Here is a 21,915-nt window from a genome sequence, read left to right on the forward strand (position 1 = left end):
CTAAGCAAGCACTCTACCAACTGAGCCACACCCCCAGCCCCAGTAAGAAGATCTTTCCATTTAACTAAAGGTTTTTGAGTTAGTGTTTGTTCAGACCAATTTCATTGCATTTCAGTTAATTTAGAATCATTTACATTTAAATGATTAATGTCAAATAGAGCATGTTGAAGAATATGATGAGGAGAGGAATAACGTAGTTCCCCCTCTCTTAATTTATTAATTTGAGATTTTAAGGTCCGATGAACTCTTTTCACTATGGCTTGTCCTTGTGGGTCATAGGGGATGCCTGTGGAATGAACTATGTTAAGTGTCTGACACAGGTGTTTAAAGGTTTTTGGAATATAAGCAGGAGCATTGTCTGTCTTAATATAAAGAGGTAATCCCATATATGCAAAGGAGGCAAAAAGATGTTGGGCAATATCCTTATAAGCTTCTCCAGTGTGGGCTGTAGCAAAAATAACATGTGAGAAAGTATCCACAAAAACATAAACAAAAGATAACTTTCCAAACTCTTGAATATGAGTAACTTTTATCTGCCATAATTTGTTGGGTAATAAACCCCTAGGGTTGACACCCATCTGTGGAGAAGGAAAGTGAGTAGGACAGATTTGACATTGTTTAACAATTTTTCTTTTTCTTTAGTTATATGAAACTGTGCTCTAAGAGCAGCAGAATTTTGATGATATAATTGATGATCTTTAGTAGCTTGTTCAATAACATTATAAATAGTCCTAGTTAATAAATCAGCTTCAGCATTTCCTGCCACTAAATGTCCAGATAAGTTAGAATGTCCTCTAATATGTCCAATACAAAATTTATAGGATCTATCTAATGTTGTTTTTTTGTAATTTTTGTAATATATTAACAATTGATGAATGAGAGGACATGGAAGATGTTTCTATGGCAGGAAAGAGATTAACTATATATTGAGAATCAGTATAAAGATTAAAAGGATGTGTAACCTTTTCAAAAGCAGTTATAACAGCAATTAATTCTGTCCTTTGAGCAGAGGTTTCAGTTGTTTGTTGGACAATTGGCTCTTGGTCATCTATAATAGTAACAGCTATTCCATTAGAGGATCCATCTGTAAAAATTAGAGAAGCCTGATTGAGGGGCACATAAGAAAAGTTTTTAGGAAAAATAGTATTTATCTAAGTCATTAAATATAATAATGGGTGTTTAGGCAAATGAAACAATATTTCTCCATAGAATCCCTGTAATGCTATAGGTCATTCATCATTACCATTTAATAAGAAAACTAATTGTTCTTTTTTATTTGGAATAATAATGAAGGATCGAGTAGAAGGCAAATGAATCCATTCTAAAGGATCATCCTGCCATAGGCATCCAGTAGGAGTGTGTGAAGTCTGTAAGATTATTAACATCCAGGGCTTATTATAGTCTATTTGTTGTAAGTAATGATCTGAAATAGCCTTTTCCACCTTAGATAAAGCCTTCTTTCCCTCAGGAGATAATTGTCTAGGTGAATTTGGATTTGAATATCTCTGTAAAATTTCAAATAAAGGTTTAAGGTCTGCAGTGGTTAATTCTAAGTAAGGCCTAATCCAATTAATATCCCCAAGAAGTTTTTGAAAATCCTTTAAAGTACGTAAAAAATCAACCCTAATCTGTATTTTTTGAGAAGTTATATTGTTGGAATTAATTAATCTTCCTAGGTGAGAAAAAGGAGCTTGAGTTTGAATTTTATCAGGGGCAATTTTTAATCCCCAGTCTTGTAAACTTGTAATCATAAAATTAAATATTTGTTGGAGTATCAAATAATCAGCAGGAGCTAATAAAATATTATCCATATAATGAATTATATATACAAATGGAAACTTATTTCTTGTGAAGACTAAGCATGCATCAACAAACTTTTGACATAAGGTGGGGCTATTTTTCATTCCTTGAGGCAAAACTTTCCATTGAAATCTTTGATAAGGTCTTTGTAAATTTGGGGAAGGCAGACTAAAAGCAAAACCTTTACAATCCTGTTTGGCTAAAGGAATTGTAAAGAAGCAATCTTATAAGTCTATCACCACTATGTTATGATCTTTAGGTATAGCAGTAGGAGATGGGAGACCCAGTTGTAAGGCTCCCATAGTTTCCATAGTCTTATTTATAGCTCTAAGGAGGCTCTGGAGACATAGAAACTAACAAATTGGGTGGCAAATCAGAGTTATGGTATCAAGGTGCAGCCCCCTCTAAGTCCTCCTGATCTTGAGGAGAAAGTTGTTCATCCTCCTCTTCATCCCCTTGTTCATCATCAGAATGAGAATGTTGAGAGGATGTAGTTTTATAATCTCTAGATGTAGCAGCAGCCCCAATTAAGGGGGTTTGTTCAGACTTGGTCACTTGAGGAGCCAAACAAACTGCCTCATGGGTCGGATCCAAAGAGTCTTTAAAAACATTCCACAATGCAAAAGCATCGACAGGAATCTTTTCTGGCCCATGATGATCATAGTAGACCTTCATATCTTCACCTAGTTTTTTCCATGTTTCTAAATTTAGGGTTCCTTCCTCAGGGAACCAAAAAGAGCATTCTTGAACAAAATGAAAAAAATGTCTTAACTTCTTAGAAGAAACTGAAATGCCCCATTTATGGAGCATATGTTTAGCTATTTCAATAAAGAGTCTTCTTTCTTTAGACTCATTATGGCCCATGACTTCTCAAAATAAGTTTTCTGATTACTGGGGCTGGGGATGTGGCTCAAGCGGTAGCGCACTTGCCTGGCATGCGTGTGGCCCGGGTTCGATTCTCAGCACCACATACAAACAAAGATGTTGTGTCCGCCGAAAACTGAAAAATAAATATTAAAAAAAAAAAAAAAAGTTTTCTGATTACTTACCCTTAACTTACTTAGCACCTCGCTAAGGGGTCTGCATCATCCTAGGTAAGAATCCTATCTTCATCCAAAAACTTCTCAATGAAATGAATGCATCAGACTTACAGACTTACCCATCGTCCCTGTTCGGGACACCAGATGTTGGAGTCCAGCTCTGGCAGGAGGTCTCAGGAGATGAATAGATGGTGAGGAGTCGGCGAAAGGGGGTGGAGAAACAACACAGACACAAAAGTGAAGGTGCTGAATCCCAATCTTTACTTGTGAAGTTAATCATATATACTTTTCATTTTGGCAGGCTCACAGTATTTTGTGGTTACAAAACAGGAATCATTTTTCAAAGAAACAAAATATTATGTAGCTACAATTAGATAAGAAGAATGTATTTGGGCTTCTGCATAAGCAAGCATTTTTACTTTCAGTTCGCATTTTGCTTTGAGCTGTTTCTGCTTAGTTAGCTTTTAATAATAGTTAGAAATATCTCAGACTATTGGCCTATACATTGACTATTCTTTCTTGACTTACTGACTAGAACCAACACCACAGTTATGGCAAGTGGTTAACTTGAAAAGAGAGGCTACTAATTTTAATCAAACAAGAGTAAGAGTACCAAACCATTATGCACAGGAAGAAGAACAAGTTGCCTAGTACTAAGCACTAATCTGTCTTCTTAACATTAATTTTTCTTCTCTAGATTTTACTTTAATTTCTCAAAAACTTCCTGACTGTTTTTCCTACAGGGGGTTTCTCATTAAACGTTAACAATTTATGTTCTACAGCTGAATCATTGCATTTAGAGTAAACAGATTTATTCTTTAGAAGTAGTTGCACTAATTGGGAAAGTCATGTTTTTTCCTTCATACTTAATGGTCATATGAGAAGTCACAACTATACTTATTAAAGGATACAAAAACAAACCAGCCCATTCCCAGAAACATACTGTGCTCATTCAGAGGATGGACACCTTGCACCATCCACCTCAGTAGGGCCTTGCCATTGCCTGAGTCAGGGGAGGGGCACAGCATGTGATCTCACAACAAATGACTTTTACAGTCTAGAGATGTGTGAGGATTGTTTCAAGTATGAATAATCTGTTGCTTGGTAACACTTGAAGCATACTTAACACTTTGCCACATTCTTTACATTTATATGGCTCTTATCTAGTATGAACATTTTGGTGAACAATGAGACTTTTCCTAATAGAAATAGCTTTGCCACATTCTTTGCATTTGTATGGTTTCTCCCCAATATGAATTCTTTGGTGTTGAGAAATGTGTGATCTTTGATGAAAAGCTTTGCCATGTTCTTTACACTTGTGTGGCTTTTCCCCAGTATTAATTCTCTGGAGTCAAATAAGGCATGATCTTTGATTAAAAGCTTTGCCACATTATTTGCATTTGTATGGATTTTCTCCCATATGAAGTCTCTGGGGTTGAATAAGGAATGATCTTCAATTAGAAGCATTGCCACATTACTGACATTTGTATGGTTTCTCCCCAGTATGAATTCTTTGGTGTTTACTAAAGTTTGATTTTTGATTAAAAGCTTTGGCACATTCTTTATATTTGTATGGTTTCTCCCCAGTATGAATTTTCTGGTGTGCACTAAGGTTTAATTTTCGATTAAAAGCTTTGCCACATTCTTTAAATTTGTAGGGTTTTTCTCCAGTATGAATTCTCTGGTGTTTGCTAAGGTTTGATTTTTGATTAAAAGCTTTGCCACCTTCTATATATTTCCAGGTTTTCTCTCCAGTATAATTACTGTAATCTTTAAAAGTGTTTGAACAACACTTAAAGACATTTTCACATTTCTTATATTTATAAGGTTTATCTTCACTGTAAAGCCTATGGTTTTTAGTAATGGATGAATTTTGAGTAAAATATTTTCCACAACCTTTACTTACGGAGGATTTATCATTGCTCTGATATACAATTGAGGAATCTGTAAATGCTTTCACATATTTTTTAACTTGTAGGGATTCCTTCCAATATTAATTCTCTGGTGTTCAGGAATGCTTACTGCTTTATTAAAAGTGCTTTCACATACCTTATATTTGTAATTTTTTTTTGATTATGAATGCTTGGATAAATAAATTTTGGGCATGAGTTAAAAACTTTCTCACTTTTACCATTGTAAAGCTATTTTACGTGATCACATGGGTGTTTTCTAGGATTTAAAAAAGAAGTAAATTTTAATGAGTTTTACAGAATTCATATTGTTTTACATTAAAATAAATATACTGCAAATTACCTAGGGTAGATATTTATCATAAATAAAGAGGTTTCTCTGAGTATCTACATCTGCTAAGGCTTAAATGATAAGACAATTTGTCTGCACTGTATAGAAAATCACTTCCTTATTACTTTATAAGATAGACAGATTAAAATACTGCAACTTTATATTAATGACCTGTAGACTTTTATCTAATGTGCACTCATGTAGAGGTTATTAAAAGTTTTAAAAACATAACTGATTTTTAAGCATTTTATTACTGTCTTGATTTTTTTTCATTAAAATGCCTATTTCTATTTTAATTCTATTTCTAAAGCTGATCAAACTCATTGAATCTTTATTTTCCTGAAGATATTTTTAAGGTGCAGCTTCATAATCACCTGTAAATATAACATATATATGTAGTTTGATACATGTTTTGCATTTGAAAATATTGTGTATTGTAAGTAATTTTACACAAAATACTGAGTAGTAAAAATTTTACAATTACAATAATGTAATTAAAAGTTTTAACTGAAGAAAAAGTGACTGGCACAAGTTGAGCAGCCAGTCTTCTTGAGATGTTTGTAATAATATAACCTGATGATTGTGTAATTTGCTGTTTAAATAATTTTCATTCTTTTTCTTGATTAAAACAAATTTTCTGAACTTCCCTCTCTTTCAATTTCTATTCCTTGTTTAAAAATAAGCATCAACTGCTTAATTTTAATCTTACCTTTTCTTTATCAAGTTTTGCAAAAAAACATTTTATTTCTTGCTCTCCTTAAAATTTTTGGTTTTGATTAGAAGTCATACCTGAAAAAAATTAAAATAGCAAGTTATTCTATTTACTACACTATGATGAATATATTCTGCAAATATATAAAACTTTATAAATTGGGGGGATAGCCAGAACAGTAAGATTCAAAGCCATTATTACTCAAGAAATATATAGAGTTTACTACAATATGCTGACACAAGTTGTGAAAACTTTGAAAATTATCTTAAAAATTTATAGCACCACAGATGAGGACAACATTTAAACTGACTACTATTACCACAACAATGTCAAATCACAGCCCTTCAGTTCAACATATTCAAACTCCACATGTGACTCAAATGTTGCAGGAAATGAATATCTCTTATTTATTTTTTTTATCTCTTTGGGGGATTGTTTCGTAAGATTGAACAGAGGGGTGTTCTATCACTAAAATATATATCCAAAGACATTTCTATATTTATACTTTTTTGAGACAGTTTATCACAATGATGATGAAATTTATTTCAAATTGGCATTCCACTGCCTCAGCTTCCCAGATATATGGAATTACATTGATATATCATTGCACTGTTTTTGTTTAGTTTGTAACTTTCAAATATTTTTCAAAATGACTATAATGATCTCGTTTAACAGATTTTATTATTTTTTTATTATTATTATTTTTTAAATATTTATTTATTTATTTATTTTAGTTCTCGGTGACACAACATCTTTGTATGTGGTGCTGAGAATCGAACCCGGGCCGCACGCATGCCAGGCGAGCACACTACCACTTGAGCCACATCCCCAGCCCCTAACAGATTTTAAATATAAAAATTAAAATGAAAATAATAGCTCATAGAGTAAAGGTTATTATCAACTCAAGCAAATAAAGAATATAACACTAGTAATTAAAAGTTAGAAAGTTAATGTTGATAAATATCTAAGGAATGCCAAATAACCACTTGAAGGATATTTAACAAAATAAATTACAATGAAGAAAATTGAAAGAAATTCAGAAAAGAATTAGCAACGGAAAAAGTAGAAATTATACACCAAAAATATTTTTGTAAAACAATGTCTCAGGCTGGGGATACAGCTCAGATGGTAGAATGTTTGCTTCACATGCAAAAGGTGGGGCTTAATTTCTGGCACCACACACACACACACCCACCCACACACACACACACACAGTCTCATACATTAGAAATTTGAAGAATATATTAAAGGCTAGAATTAATTAAAAGACACAGGTAGTGCTGGGTGATGAGGTGTATGACTGTAATCCCAGCATCTGGGGAGACTGAGGCAGGAGGATTATGACTCAAAGACAGACTCAGCAATGGTGAGGCACTAAGCACCTCAGGGAGACCCTGTCTCAAAACAAAATACAAAATAGGCTGGTGATGTGGCTCAATGATTGAGTGTCCCTGAGTTAATTCCCCAGTACCAAAAAATGAATGAATAAATAAAAGACACAAGTTAGTAAGTTTATAATCAAATTTCTAAAACTCTTCAAGAAAAAATTTTGATATGACTAAGGAAAAGAGAATTTTTAATTACAAAGATATTCTTTTATGGCTAACCATTGATTTCTTTGCAGAAGGCTTCTAGAAAAGAATTGGAGTATATAGATATGTATGATGAAAGACAAAGAAAATATGAACCTAGAATACTGTATCCACCAATATCATTTTTTAAACTTTAAGAAAAATACAAGCTTTCAAGATATATACATATTCAAAAATTTTTTTAATTCTTGGCCTGCTCTAAGAGAAATAATCAATGGAATCTTTCTAATTAAGTAAATCTGCACACCAGAAATGATATAAAATTTGAAAGCTTATGTGAAAAAGAAACATATACAAATATATATTTTATTTTACTTTCATTGTTGTACATAAAATATTTCATTCTACTATAGAATTTGGAAAACCAAAGCCTAAAAATTATCATAATTCTTTGTTAATTTGTGTAAGTTAGAAAAGCAGGTGTGAAATCAATAGCACATCATGGCAACACATGTAAAGAGACTGATTATCTTAGAAAATCAAAGTTAATTCAGTTTAAAATATAGTGCAAACTAAGGACTTTATTATTTTTTTAAATTTCTTCTTTAGTAGAAAGAAATTAAAAAATGACAGTAGAATGTATCTTCACATATCATGCATTCATAAAGTATAACTACCTATCCTTGCGGTGGTAAATATTGGGGAGTTACACTGGTTGTGTATTCACATAAGAACATAAGAGTGTTATTTACAATTTATAATACTGTTTTAAGTACTTTTATGTAATTCCAGATAATGACAAAATAAATATCAAAGATAAAAAATAGGAAAAAATAAAATATCACTATAAAAATCTATGAACTACAAATTAAGGCCATTTTTAAATAGTAGAAAAAATTATAATAAAAAACTTGAAAACTATAGAAGTAAGTTCTTCCTCATCAGTAATTTAAGTACAAATAAACTATCTTGAAAAACACTAATCAGAACACAATGTGACTAACAGATTAAACCTAAAAATTTGTTAACTATTTCAGATGTAAATCTACAGAAGATTGTCTTTAGATATAAGGTCACAAAAAGACTAAAAACAAAAATATATAACAAATATTACATTCAAAATTGCAAAGATGATAATACTATATAAATAAGAGACAAAGTAGATTATTATATAAAGATAAATATGACCTATCTGGGGAATACAATCATAGTGAATATATTTGTAACACAAATCATATTTTTCACATATAGCAAACCAAAAATTCAACATCATAGAAAACAACAAAGTAATAGTAGAAGAAATCAATCCCCAATTAATGCAAAGAAAAAAAATAGCATTGCATTAGTATCCAGGGAATAAAACAACTTCAAAAAGCATTAAAAATTATTAGGTTTACAGAGGTATCTTCTCTAAAGTGTATGGAATATTATTCCAATGAGATCAGGTTAAAAGCACAATGTTAAATGTTAAAGATATTAAAATATTGAAGTTGCTTTCTAACACAACATAATAAATTGGAAAGCAAAAGTGAAAGTCATATCCAAAATTTATGAATATGAGTTTAATGCCAAATTCAGCAATTAAGCAAGGCCCTAAGCAACTTAGATAGACACCATCACACAAAAAAATATAAAAACAGCTGCCAGCCAGGCGTGGTAACACGAACCTGTAATTCAATCAGCTTGGGAGTCTGAGACAGCAGGATTGTGGGTTCCAAGCCAGCCTCATCAAAAGCAAGGTGCTAAGCAAATCAAGGACATCATGTTTTCACATAAAATAAAAAATGGTGCTTGGGATGTAGCTCAGTGAGCAAGTGCCCTGAGATCAATCCCCAGTACCCTTCCCAAAAAGGGCTGTCAATGCGGCTTAGTGGTTAAAAACCCCTGTTAAAAAAGTTCTATAGCACCCAAAATAATCTAAAAAGTCCATGTAATACCACACAATCAATATTATTTTTATAATAATAATATATAATTATATTATATATAATATTATATAATATAATAATTTATAATATAATATATTATATAATATAATAATTTATAATATTATAAACAAATAAGTTATTTGAAGAATTCTATGGAATATCCTGGGTGCATCAATAAATACACATTGTATAAATTTTAAAAAAACTGCTTTCTGATATAAAAATAATAAAAGCTACAATATTCAATAGATTTTAAGGGTAGTTGATAAAGCTATGAGTAATAAAACTTAAAGTACATCAATTAGTCCTCAACTTGATGGTCAAATCAAAATATATTTACAGATCTATTCTCATTAAAACAACATTCAATAGAGACCAATGTGGCAAGCCAATCAAATGTCATCACACATGACTACATGAAGGCAATTTGGAATGAACTATGAAAAATTTTTTTTAACTTTTCAAAGATAATAGATTATATAATATTTACAATGATCAACTTCAGTATAGTGTGTTAAGTGAAATAGTAATTCACAAAAAAACAAGTACCAGGTAATTCTACTTATGAGAGATATCTACTGTAGCCAAATATACAAATCAAAAAAATGGCATCAGAGATAAAAAGGTGAGACAAAGGAGTACTTGTTTGGAGGAAAAATGAACTTACTTTTCATGTGATACAAAGTTTCCAGAAAAAAATGTTACAAAAAAAAATTGAATGAACACTACCAGTAAATTTAAAATATATAAGGCAGTAAGTTCAGGAAAGTTATACAGTTTTGATCACAATTACAAATTTGACAAATATATAAAAGTTAAAGGAATTGTAAAAATCTTTGATACCTTTAAAAAGCTAAAGTCTTACTCCTAGATAAAAGAACAGAATCATATATAGAGAGATGATGAATATGCCATTAATTCTAACTACTTGGAAGGCTGAAGCATGGAAATACAATTTCAGCTTTAGCCACTTAGCAAGAGTCAATTTTAAACTGAAAGTCAAAAGCGGGTGATGATGAAGCTAAATATTATAAGAACATCTGAGTTCAAAGTATATATACATAGATATAACAAAATTTAGATATATAGAACCTTGATGTAGCTGTGTCTCTGTAGTATGCTCTTTTTAGGTTTTTTGGGTATAGTCCAAGAAGGAAAATAGCTGGGTCAAATGGTGGTTCCATTCCCAGTTTGCCAAGGAATCTCCATTCTGCTTTCCAAATTGGCTGCACCAATTTGCAGTCCCACCAGCAATGTACAAGTGTACCCTTTTCCCCACATCCTCGCCAGCACTTGTTATTGTTTGACTTCATAATGGCTGCCATCCTTACTGTAGTGAGATGGTATCTTAGGGTGGTTTTGATTTGCATTTCTCTGATTGCTAGAGATGGTGAGCATTTTTTCGTGTATTGATTGATTGATTGTATATCCTCCTCTGAGAAGTGTCTGTTCAGATCCTTGGCACATTTGTTGATTGGGTTATTTGTTTTCTTGTTGTTTAATTTTTTCAGTTCTTTGTATACTCTATCTAAAGTGTGAGGGGTAAAAATTTGTTCCCAAGATGAGGCTCCCTATTTACCCCTCTTATTGTTTCTCTTGCTGAGAAAAAACTTTTTAGTTTGAATATGTCCCATTTGTTGATTCTTGAATTTAACTCTTGTGCTATAGGTGTCCTATTAAGAAATTTGGAGCCCGACCCTACGAGATGGAGATTAGGGCCAACTTTTTCTTCTATTAGATGCAGAGTCTCTGGTCTGATTTCTAGCTCCTTGATCCATTATGAGTTGACTTTTGTGCATGGTGAGAGAAAGGGATTCAATTTCATTTTGTTGCATATGGATTTCCAGTTTTCCCAGCATCATTTGTTGAAGATTCTATCTTTATCCATTGTATGCTTTTAGCATCTTTGTCAAATATAAGGTAGTTGTAATTTTGTGGATTTGTCTCTGTGTCCTCTATTCTGTACCATTGGTCTACCCACCTGTTTTGGTACCAATACCATGCTTTTTTTGTTACTATTGCTCTGTAGTATAATTTAAAATCTGGTATCACTATACCACCTGTTTCACTCTTCATGCTTAGAATTGCTTTTGCTATTCTGGGTCTTTTATTTTTCCAGATGAATTTTATGATTGCTTTTTCTAATTCTGTGAAGAATGCCATTGGGATTTTGATTGGCATTGCATTAAACTTATAGAGCACTTTTGGTAATATGGCCATTTTAATTATATTAGTTCTGCCTTTCCATGAACAAGGTATATCTTTCCATCTTCTAAGGTCTTCTTCTATTTCTCTATTTAGAGTTCTGTAGTTTTCATTGTATAGGTCTTTCACCTCTTTTGTTAGGTTGATTCCCAAGTATTTTAATTTTTTTTTGAGGATATTGTGAATGGGGGTGGTTGTCCTCATTTCCATTTCAGAGGATTTGTGACTGATATACAGGAATGCCTTTGATTTATGCATGTTGATTTTATATCCTGCCACTTTTCTGAATTCATTTACTAGCTCTCAAAGTTTCTTGGTAGAACCTTTTGGGTCTGCTAGGTATAGGATCATGTCATCCACAAATAGTGCTAATTTAAGTTCTTCTTTTTCTATCTTTATGCCTTTAATTTCTTTCTTCTGTCTAATTGCTCTGGCCAGTGTTTTGAGAACTATGTTGAATAGAAGTGGTGAGAGAGGCCATCCCTGTCTTGTTCCAGATTTTAGAGGGAATGTCTTCAGTTTTTCTCTGTTTAGAATGATGCTAGCCTGAGGCTTAGCATAGATAGCTTTTATGATATTGAGGTAATTTCCTGTTATCCCTAGTTTTTCTAGTGTTTTGAACATAAAGGTATGCTGTACTTTGTCAAATGCCTTTTCTGCATCTATCGAGATGATGATATGGTTCTTATCTTTAAGTCTATTGATGTGGTGAATAACATTTATTGATTTTTGTATATTGAACCAGCCTTGCATCCCAGGGATGAATCCTACTTGATCATGGTGCACAATCTTTTTGATATGTTTTTGTATCCGATTTGCCAGAATTTTATTGAGGATTTTTGCATCTATGTTCATTAGAGATATTGGTTTGTAGTTTTCTTTCTTTGAAGTGCCTTTGTCTGGTTTAGGAATCAGGGTGATGTTGGTCTCATAGAATGAATTTGGAAATTCTCCCTCTTTTTCTATTTCCTGAAATAGCTTAAAAAGTATTGGTATTAGTTCTTCTTTAAAGGTTTTGTAAATCTCTGCTGTATACCCATCCGGTCCTGGGCTTTTCTTGGTTGTTAGTCTTTTCATGAATTCTTCTATTTCCTCAATTGATATTGGTCGGTTTAAGTTGTGTATATCCTCCTGACTCAATCTGGGCAGATCATATGACTTAAAAAATTTATTGTTGCCTTCACTATCTTCTATTTTATTGGAGTATAAGGTTTCAAAATATTTCTAATTATCTTCTATATTTCTGTAGTGTCTGTTGTGATGTTTCCTTTTTCATCAATTATGCTAGTAATTTGAGTTCTCTCTCTTCTTCTCTTCATTAGCATGGCTAAGGGTCTGTCGATCTTATTTATTTTTTTCAAAGAACCAACTTTTAGTTTTGTGAATTTTTTCAATTGTTTCTTTTGTTTCAATTTCATTAAATTCAGCTCTGATTTTAATTACTTCTTGCCTTCTACTACATTTGCTGTTGTTTTGCTCTTCTTTTTCTAAGGTTTTGAGATGAAGAGTGAGATCATTCATTTGTTGGTTTTTTCCTTTCCTTTTCTTTTCTTTTCTTTTTGAGGAATGAACTCTAAGCAATGAATTTTCCCCTTAAACTGCTTTCATTGTGTCCCATAGATTCCAATATGTTGTGTCGGTGTTTTCATTTATCTCTAAGAGTTTTTTGGTTTCCTCCTTTATGTCTTCTGTAACCCATTGATCATTCAGTAACATATTGTTCATTCTCCAAGTAATGTAGGATTTTTCCTTCCTTCTTTTATTGTTGATTTCCAGTTTCATTCCATTATGATCAGATAAGATGCATGGTATTACCTCTACTCCTTTGTAATTTCTAAGAGTTGCCCTATGGCATAATATATCATCTATTTTTGAGAAGGATCCATGTGCTGCTGAGAAAAAAGTATATCCACTTGATGATAGCTGATATATCCTATATACGTCAGTTAAGTCTAGGCTATTAATTGTGTTATTGAGTTCTATAGTTTCTTTATTCAACTTTTGTTTGGAAGGTCTGTCCAATGGTGAGAGAGGTGTGTTGAAGTCACCCATAATGATTGTGTTGTGGTCTATTTGTCTCTTGAACTTGAGGAGAGTTTGTTTTATGAACGTAGCAACACCATTGTTTGGTGTATAAATATTGATAATTTTATGAATTGTTGGTGAATGGTTCCCTTTAACAGTATATAGTGTCCTTCTTTATCCCTTTTGATTAACTTTGGCTTGATGTCGATTTTATTCAATATAAGTATGGCCACCCTGCTTGCTTCCGAGGTCCAAGTGAGTGGCATGATTTTTTCCCAACCTCTCACCTTCAGCCTGTGTATGTCTTTTCCTATAAGATGAGTCTCCTGAAGGCAGCATATTGTTGGATCTGTTTTTTTTAATCCAGGTTACCAGCCTATGTCACTTAATTGGTGAGTTTAAGCCATTAATGTTTAGGGTTACTATTGACATATGGTTTATACTTCCAGTCATATTTGTTTGTTTATTTATTTATTTATTTTTAATTTGGTTTGTTTTCCCCTCTTTGATTAGTTCCCCCCCACGCCACCCCCCGAATTTACTGAGGTACTTCCCACTGTTGGTTTTGGTTGTTGTTTTTCATTTCCTCTTTGTGTAGTGTTTTGCCCAAAATGCTTTGCAGTGCTGGTTTTCTGACTGTGAACTCTTTTAGCTTTTTTTTTTTTCATGGAAGGTTTTTCTTTAGTTGTCAAACTTGAAACTTAACTTTGCTGGATACAATATTCTTGTTTGGCATCCATTATCTTTCAACGTTTGAAATATGTTGTTCCAGGATCTTCTCGCTAACAGCATCTGTGATGAAAAATCAGCCGTTAACCTAATTGGTTTACCCCTGAATGTAATCTGCCTCCTTTCTCTTTAGCTCATAATATTCTCTCCTTGTTCTGTATGTTGGATATCTTCATAATAATGTGTCTTGGTGTTGTTCTGTTGTGGCTTTGTACATTCGGCGTCCTGTAGGCTTCTAGGATTTGGACATCGGTTTCATTTTTCATGTCTGGAAAGTTTTCTAAAATTATTTCATTTAACAGATTGCTCATTCCTTTGGTTTGGACCTCTATACCTTCCTCTATCCCAATGACTCTTAAGTTTGGTTTTTTTAAGATATCCCATATCTCTTGGATGTTTTGCTTGTGGTTTCTTACCAGCCTTTCTGAGTTGACTAGACTGTTTTTGAGATGATATATTTTGTCTTCATTGTCTGATGTTCTGACTTGTACTTGATCTACTCTACTAGTAATATTCTCTTTTGAGTTTTTAATTTGGTTTATAGTTTCCTTCATTTCTAGGATTATTGTTTGATTCTTTTTTATAACCTCTATCTCCCGGTAGATTTGTTGATTTGCTTCTTGAATTTGTTTATGTAATTTGTTGTTGAGGTGTTCTTTTATTGTTTGCATTTGCTGTCTAATGACCTCTTTAAAATTCCATTCTATCTGAGTCAGGTATGCCTTGAGTTCTTTATCTGACCATTTTTCTGATGCCTCTACGTTCTCCTGAGATTTAGGCTGTCCTGCATTGTTTGTAATCCTTTTTTTCCTTGTTTTTTCATGATGCTCACGTTACTTTCTGGCTCTGTTTGACTGCTGTGTTACTATTTACTCCTATAAATTTGTTTTGGTTTTGTATATCACCAGGATCTCCTCTTTGTGATGGGAGATTATGCCTAGAGATGTTTTATTGTATTTAAAGCAAATTCATTTGTTTCATAAATGACATATGGATTCTGATGGCGTATAGTGACCTGCGGTTTGGTCTTAGGACTTTACGTTTTGGTCGGGTGATGTGATGGTATGGGGGTTGGTATATCTTAGCTACCTTGGAAGATTGCTCTATTGAAGGGGGATATTAACAGGAGAATAGACCTGAGTATTTGGGGGTAGTTAGGGACATGGGAGTACTGTAGACCACCTCAGAACATTCACCTATATGCATTTAGTAAATTACACATAATTGAAGTCGTAATGCTTGGGAGAAAAGGTGGGAGAAGAGGAAGGAAGAAGTCACTAAAGAGAGAGAGAGAAAGAAAAAAAGGAAGAATAAAGGAAAAGGGGAAAAATAAAAAATTGAAAAAAAGAAAAAAAAGATAAATACAGTCTTAGGAGTTTGATTATTTTCTCTTCCAGTAGGTGGAGCTCTGCCCTCTGGGCCTAGCTTCTGCCATCAAAACGCAGCAAACAATCCCTGTGAGAGGCTCCTCCTCCCCAGCTGGGCGGCTCACCAATCCTGGTCTCCCAGGGCCATTCTTGGTCTCCAGCGTCCCCCGCTTCTCCTGCCGGCCAGGCTCCACTCACCGGTGGCATTCTCCACAGATCTAGCTACACTCCGGGCCTACAGCCCCCTGGGTGCCCTGTTCTCTTGAATGACTGGGCACTCTCTCTGTTTGCTGTTTACTCAGACCCTGAGGTTGTGGAGCGTGGGAGCTGGGGGTCAGCGTGGTCAGCTTATTTTGCCTGATTCCCTTTGGTAGCCACGCCCCCAAGAGCTGGCGAAAAAGGCCTTGGCTGTCAGCGCTGGAGGAAGGGGGAGATGGTGGTCATGTGCCCCTACTGACTCCCTTGGCTCCAATAATCACATTCATGGAGAACTGGGGAGAGATTTTTGAGATTTCCCAGCTGTAGGTGGAGGGAAGATTGAGGGTCAGACACCTGTGGTCACCAATTTCGCTGTGTAGTGATCCATCCACCGAAGTCTAATGATGTCAGTTCTCTGCCATGGTGCCCGCTGGTTTCCTTGCCGGGGTGTCCGATGGGAAGGGTGGGTCTGGTCTGTCTCTTCTAAATCCTGCCTCGGCTCTCGGTCTGCTGGCCCATGGAGGCTCGGTTGGCACCACCTCAAAAGATCCTCCAAAGAAATAGAAGAAGACCTTAGAAGATGGAAAGATATATACCTTGTTTATGGATAGGCAGAACTAACATCATTAAAATGGTGATATTACCAAAAGTACTCTATAGGTTTAATGCAATGCCAATCAAAATCCCAATTCTATTTCTCACAGAAATAGAAAAAGCAATCATGAAATTCATCTGGAAAAATAAAAGACCCAGAATAGCAAAAGCAATTCTAAGCAGGAAGAGTGAAACAGGCGGTATAGCAATACCAGATTTTAAACTATACTACAGAGCAATAGTAACAAAAACAGCATGGTACTGGTACCAAAACAGGCAGGTAGACCAATGGTACAGAATAGAGGATACAGAGCCAATCCACAAAATTATAACTACATTATATTAGACAAAGGTGCTAAAAGCATGCAATGGAGAAAGGATAGCATCTTCAACAAATGGTGCTGGGAAAACTGGAACTCCATATGCAACAAAATGAATGTGAATCCCTGTCTCTCACCATGCACAAAAGTTAACTAAAAATGGATTAAGGAGCTAGGAATCAAACCAGAAACTCTGCATCTAATAGAAGAAAAAGTTGGCTCAAATCTTCACCTCGTGGGGTTGGGCTCCAAATTCCTCAATAGGACACCTATAGCACAAGAGTTAAATTCAAGAATCAACAAATGGGACTTACTCAAACTAAAAAGTTTTTTCTCAGCAAGAGAAACAACAAGAGAAGTAAATAGGGAGCCTACATCCTGGGAATAAATTTTTACCCCTCACACTTTAGATAGAGCTCTGATCTCCTGAGTATACAAAGAATTCAAAAAATTAAACAATAAGAAAACAAATAACCCAATCAACAAATGGACCAAGGATCTGAACAGACACTCTCAGAGAAGGATATACAATTAATCAACAAATACATGAAAAAATGCTCACCATCTCTAGCAATCAGAGAAATGCAAATTAAAACCACTCTAAGGTACCACATTACCCCAGTAAGAAAGGCAGCCATTATGAAGTCAAACAACAAGTGCTGGCGAGGATGTGGGGAAAAGGGTACACTTGTACATTGCTGGTGGGACTGCAAATTGGTGCAGCCAATTTGGAAATCAGTATGGAGATTCCTCAGAAAACTGGTAATGGAACCACCATTTGACCCAGCTATTCCCCTTCTAGGACTATTCCCAAAAGACCTAAAAAGAGCATACTACAGGGATACAGCTTCATCAGTGTTCATAGCAGCACAATTCACAATAGCTAGACTGTGGAACCAGCCTAGATGCCCTTCAATAGATGAATGGATAAAAAAAAAATGTGGAATATATATACACAATGGAATATTACTCAGCACTAAAAAATAACAAGATTATGGCATTTGCAGGGAGATGGATGGCATTAGAGCAGACTATGCTAAGTGAAGTCAACCAATCCCTAAAAAACAAATGCCGAATGTCTTCTTTGATATAAAGGGGTGACTCAAAACAGAGCAGAGAGGAAGAGCATGAGAAGAAGATTACCATCAAATAGGGATGAGAGGTGGGAGGGAAAGGAAGAGAAAAGGGGAATTGCACAGAAGATGGAAGGAGACCCGCATTTTTTATACAAAATACATAAAAGAGGATGTGAGGCAAAGGGGAGGGAAAAAAAGAGAGAGAGAAAGAGAAATGAATTACAGTAGATGGGGTAGAGGGAGGGGAGGGGAAGGGAGGGGGGATAGGAAGGGGATAGGAAGGGCAGCAGAATACAACAGACACTAGTATGGCAGTATGTATAAACGTGGCGGTATAACCAATGTGATCCTGCAATCTGTACAGGTGGGAATAATAAGGATTCATACCCCATTTGAAATAAATGTATGATATATGATTTGTCAAGATCAATGTAATGTTTTGAGCAACTAATAAATTTCTGATGTTTTAAAAAAATTAAAAATAAAAAGGGCTGGGATTGTAGTTCAGGGGTTAAGCACTCCTGAGTTCAAACCCCAGGACAAAAACAACAAAAAAAGAGATCCTCCAAAGCTCCAAAGTTTTGTTTCTCTACTCCACTCGAGGGTCTCTGTAGCACTGAGTCACGGCGGGTCGGCGACTGGTCGCAAATCAACCAGCCAGTAACTCTGCGCGAGGGGTGGCCTGGATTCACCCTTACCGAGCTGTGTCCTCTGAGAAGCTCAAACTGCTCACTTAGGTACCACCTCAGCCCATCATTGCTAGGTGTTCCTGAGCAGACAGCATCCAATGGTTCTGAAGTCTCTCCTTGCCAGCATAGCTGAGGAGGTCACGGGATTGCTCCTTCCACACCGGCCGCCCTATTCTCTCTCCTAAGGTCAATTTTTGAGCCTGTAAAAGAACATAATTCAAGGTTAAGTTAGATCTTAATTCTATCTGTAGCTAAAGTTTTTATTGCTGTGGAGCTATTTCTAGAATATGAGATTGGAAAAATTCAGGGGTAGGTAATAAGCAGCTTTTTTTTCTTTCTAAATCTATATTGCAATACTTCAAATTCATCAAACATAAGAAATGGATGAATCTAAAATCTTAGGCTGTCAGGGCTTGATTTTAGAAGAAAAAGCAAAAAGGAGGTAAGAACATTTATATATTTCTAGGAACATTAGGACATACCAATAATCACAACTACCTGGAGGTTGAGGGAGAAAGGTCAAAGGTCAAGCTTAGTGTAGCAACTTAGTGAGACACTGTCTCAAAAGGAAAAATAAAAGGCCTAGGATATATCTCAGTTGTAGAATGCTCCTGTACCAAAAAAATGCATCAAAATTCCAAAAGAAGAATCCTTTACCCTGAAGCCAATGAATACTTAGGAGGTTTAAGAAAATTGTATGTATGTTGGTTGGGCTGACATGAGATGGCTCAATATTCTAAGGGTTTCACATAGAGGAGAAACTTAAGCTTCATTTTTTTTTCTTTTACAAATATTCTGTTTTTACCCCTGAATGTAAAAGTGCTCAATTAAATATTTTTGATGAAAAAATGGAAATACGCAGAATGAATATCTGAATCAGCATATTTAAAATAGTGAGGATCTTCTAAATCATAATGGGAAGGGAGCTCTTCACTGCTGTCGCAGAACAGAAAAATTGGAGGTAATATCTTCAAGCAGTTATTTCCTAAAATGGCCTATATAGTGTCCAATTTTCCTCTGACATTTTTATGTTCTATGCAAGTTTTCAATTGTCAACTTCCTGATTTATATAATTTATATGAAGCTGGTATGCATAAGTGTGGTTTTTTAAAAATCAGAATAAAATAAGTAACTTGAGCATGTAGATGTTGAGACCCCTAATTTATAGGAAATGAATCATAAATATAAATGTTATTCTATTCTGGGGCTTGAAACTTGTACCTCAGTAAAATTTGATAGGAGTGAACCCCAAACTTGTGAGATCTGTACTAAATTGTATCAGAGTTGAATTATTGGACTACTAGCTTTTGAAATATTGGTTATTGTGCAAATTTGCATATTTGGTATCAAAAGTGGTTGCAGAGTCAGGAGTGGTGTCACACTCCTGTCATCCCAGTAGTGTGAAAAAACAAGGTATGAAAAAAGTAAATTTGAGTCTAGTCTCAGTAAATTTGAGGCCCTAAGAAAGTTTGTGAACCCATTTATCAAAATTTAAAAAATTAAAACTTCTTGAAATGCATTTCTGGGATAGAGTATCCCTGGGTTAAAATCTAAATAATAATAATAATACAGAAAAAATGCATCACAGATAAGAATCTTAAACTAACTTCATGTATGTGTGTTTTCACTAGTGATATTTGAGACCCTGGAAAAAGTAGTATTTCCATGCTGTCAAGGAGACATTTAGGGTGCCAGAACCTTTCAGAATTTTTTTTTGTTAACTGCTTAGTATTCTCTTACTTCTACTTTGAAATGAGCCAGGTGAGGATACATTTTCACAGTGAGAATGCTTTTACAAATCTGGGAATGTTAAACCTGATGTGTCAGTTTCCTTATGAACTGAGAGATTAACAGTATATTTACTTAATTTGCTTTTTTATTTTTTATAATATTTTGCCTTGTAATTCAAGTTGACCCAAGTTCCTAAGTGTTTTGTAATACTTTGATAGTTAAAATTTTTATTCTACTGTTTTAGAAGTGAGTTGTGATTTTGTGATCTGAAGAAGTAAAAGTAATTTTTAAAAATACAGTACTTGTTTTATGGTAAGTTTAAATAATGAGAATATAGACAACTTTGGAGATGACCATTCAAATAAATATGTGGACTGTTGGAAGTTTTGGTGTGTCTTTAGTAATCTCATATGTCTTCTACACACTGAGATTACCACTGTCATATGAGCAAAGTTATCACTTATAATTTTACTATGCATGTCTCAAGTATCATTGCTTTGTTTTTTGTGCTTCTTTTGAATATTAAATAACTAATTGCTACTATTATTCATCCTTTGGGATTATGTTGGATTCTTTTTTCTACTTCTTTGCTTCAGTGTTTTACTTCACATATGCTACTCCCTGGGTTCCATTATACCAAATTTATCCACCAATTTTACTGCTTATAACTAATTATTAGGGCTGGGGATATAGCTCAGTTGGTAGAACGCTTGCCTTGCATACACAAGGTCCTGGGTTCAATCCCCAGCACCACAAAAAAGTATATTATTGAATGGTTGAGGTCACTACCATATGTGAAAGCCACCTCTTTTAACTTTCATTACAATTTGTATAACATTAAATACTATGCCATTAATCATATGGTTTATGTGATATGTATTTACTCATTTATATTTCAGGAACCATTGACATTAAGGGATGTGGTCATGAATTTTTCTGAAGAGGAATGGAAATGCCTGGACCCTTCTCAGCAGACTTTGTATGGAGATATGATGTTAGAGATCTGTAGAAACCTACTCTTTATTGGTGAGCCTAAATTTAAGTCAGAATTTCTAATTCAAAACCAAGGTTTAATTTTTTTAACTTTGTAGAGTGTCTTATGGAAATTTCTATTCTGCATGAAAAAAGTTTTAGATTCTTGTTTTTAGGACAAAGATTGACATTTTTTAATGTAGAAAAGAAAATGTTAAAGATTTTTTTATGTTTATTTTTTCTTTTTATTTTTAATTTATCTTTTCTAAGTAGTGGTAACAATGTAGAGAATGAAAATGGTTAAAAATTATTTTAGTAATGTTGTCTGGATAAAAAAGTTTGGGAAAATAATTGTGTAGAATCTTTTAGGATATTTTCTTTTTCTTTTTTCCTAATGAGGACTTCTGTAGTTACCAAGAAAATAACAAAATATGACACATTTCATTTTCCATCAAAATTTTTTTCTGTCTCTAAGAAATCCTTGGTCACCTCTCTGTCCCCAAAGAAATAACCTGGGATTTGAAGAGAAAACTGACAGTAGAGATATCAAAGTGGATAGAAATCAACAAAGCAAAGAATACAGAGAAGAGATCCAAATGTCAAAGAGGAATTCACACTGTAAAATGTTAATCAATAAGCTAAAATTTGAAGAAAATATTCTTTCAAGCCTAGGTTTGTTCTGTTGCAATCATTAAAGAGCATTCCATGCTCTATATTTACCTTGCATATCAATTATTTAAGCTCCTTCTTGTTCTC

This window comes from Callospermophilus lateralis, chromosome 19 (assembly GCF_048772815.1).
Source record: "Callospermophilus lateralis isolate mCalLat2 chromosome 19, mCalLat2.hap1, whole genome shotgun sequence".
Lineage (NCBI taxonomy): Eukaryota > Metazoa > Chordata > Mammalia > Rodentia > Sciuridae > Callospermophilus > Callospermophilus lateralis.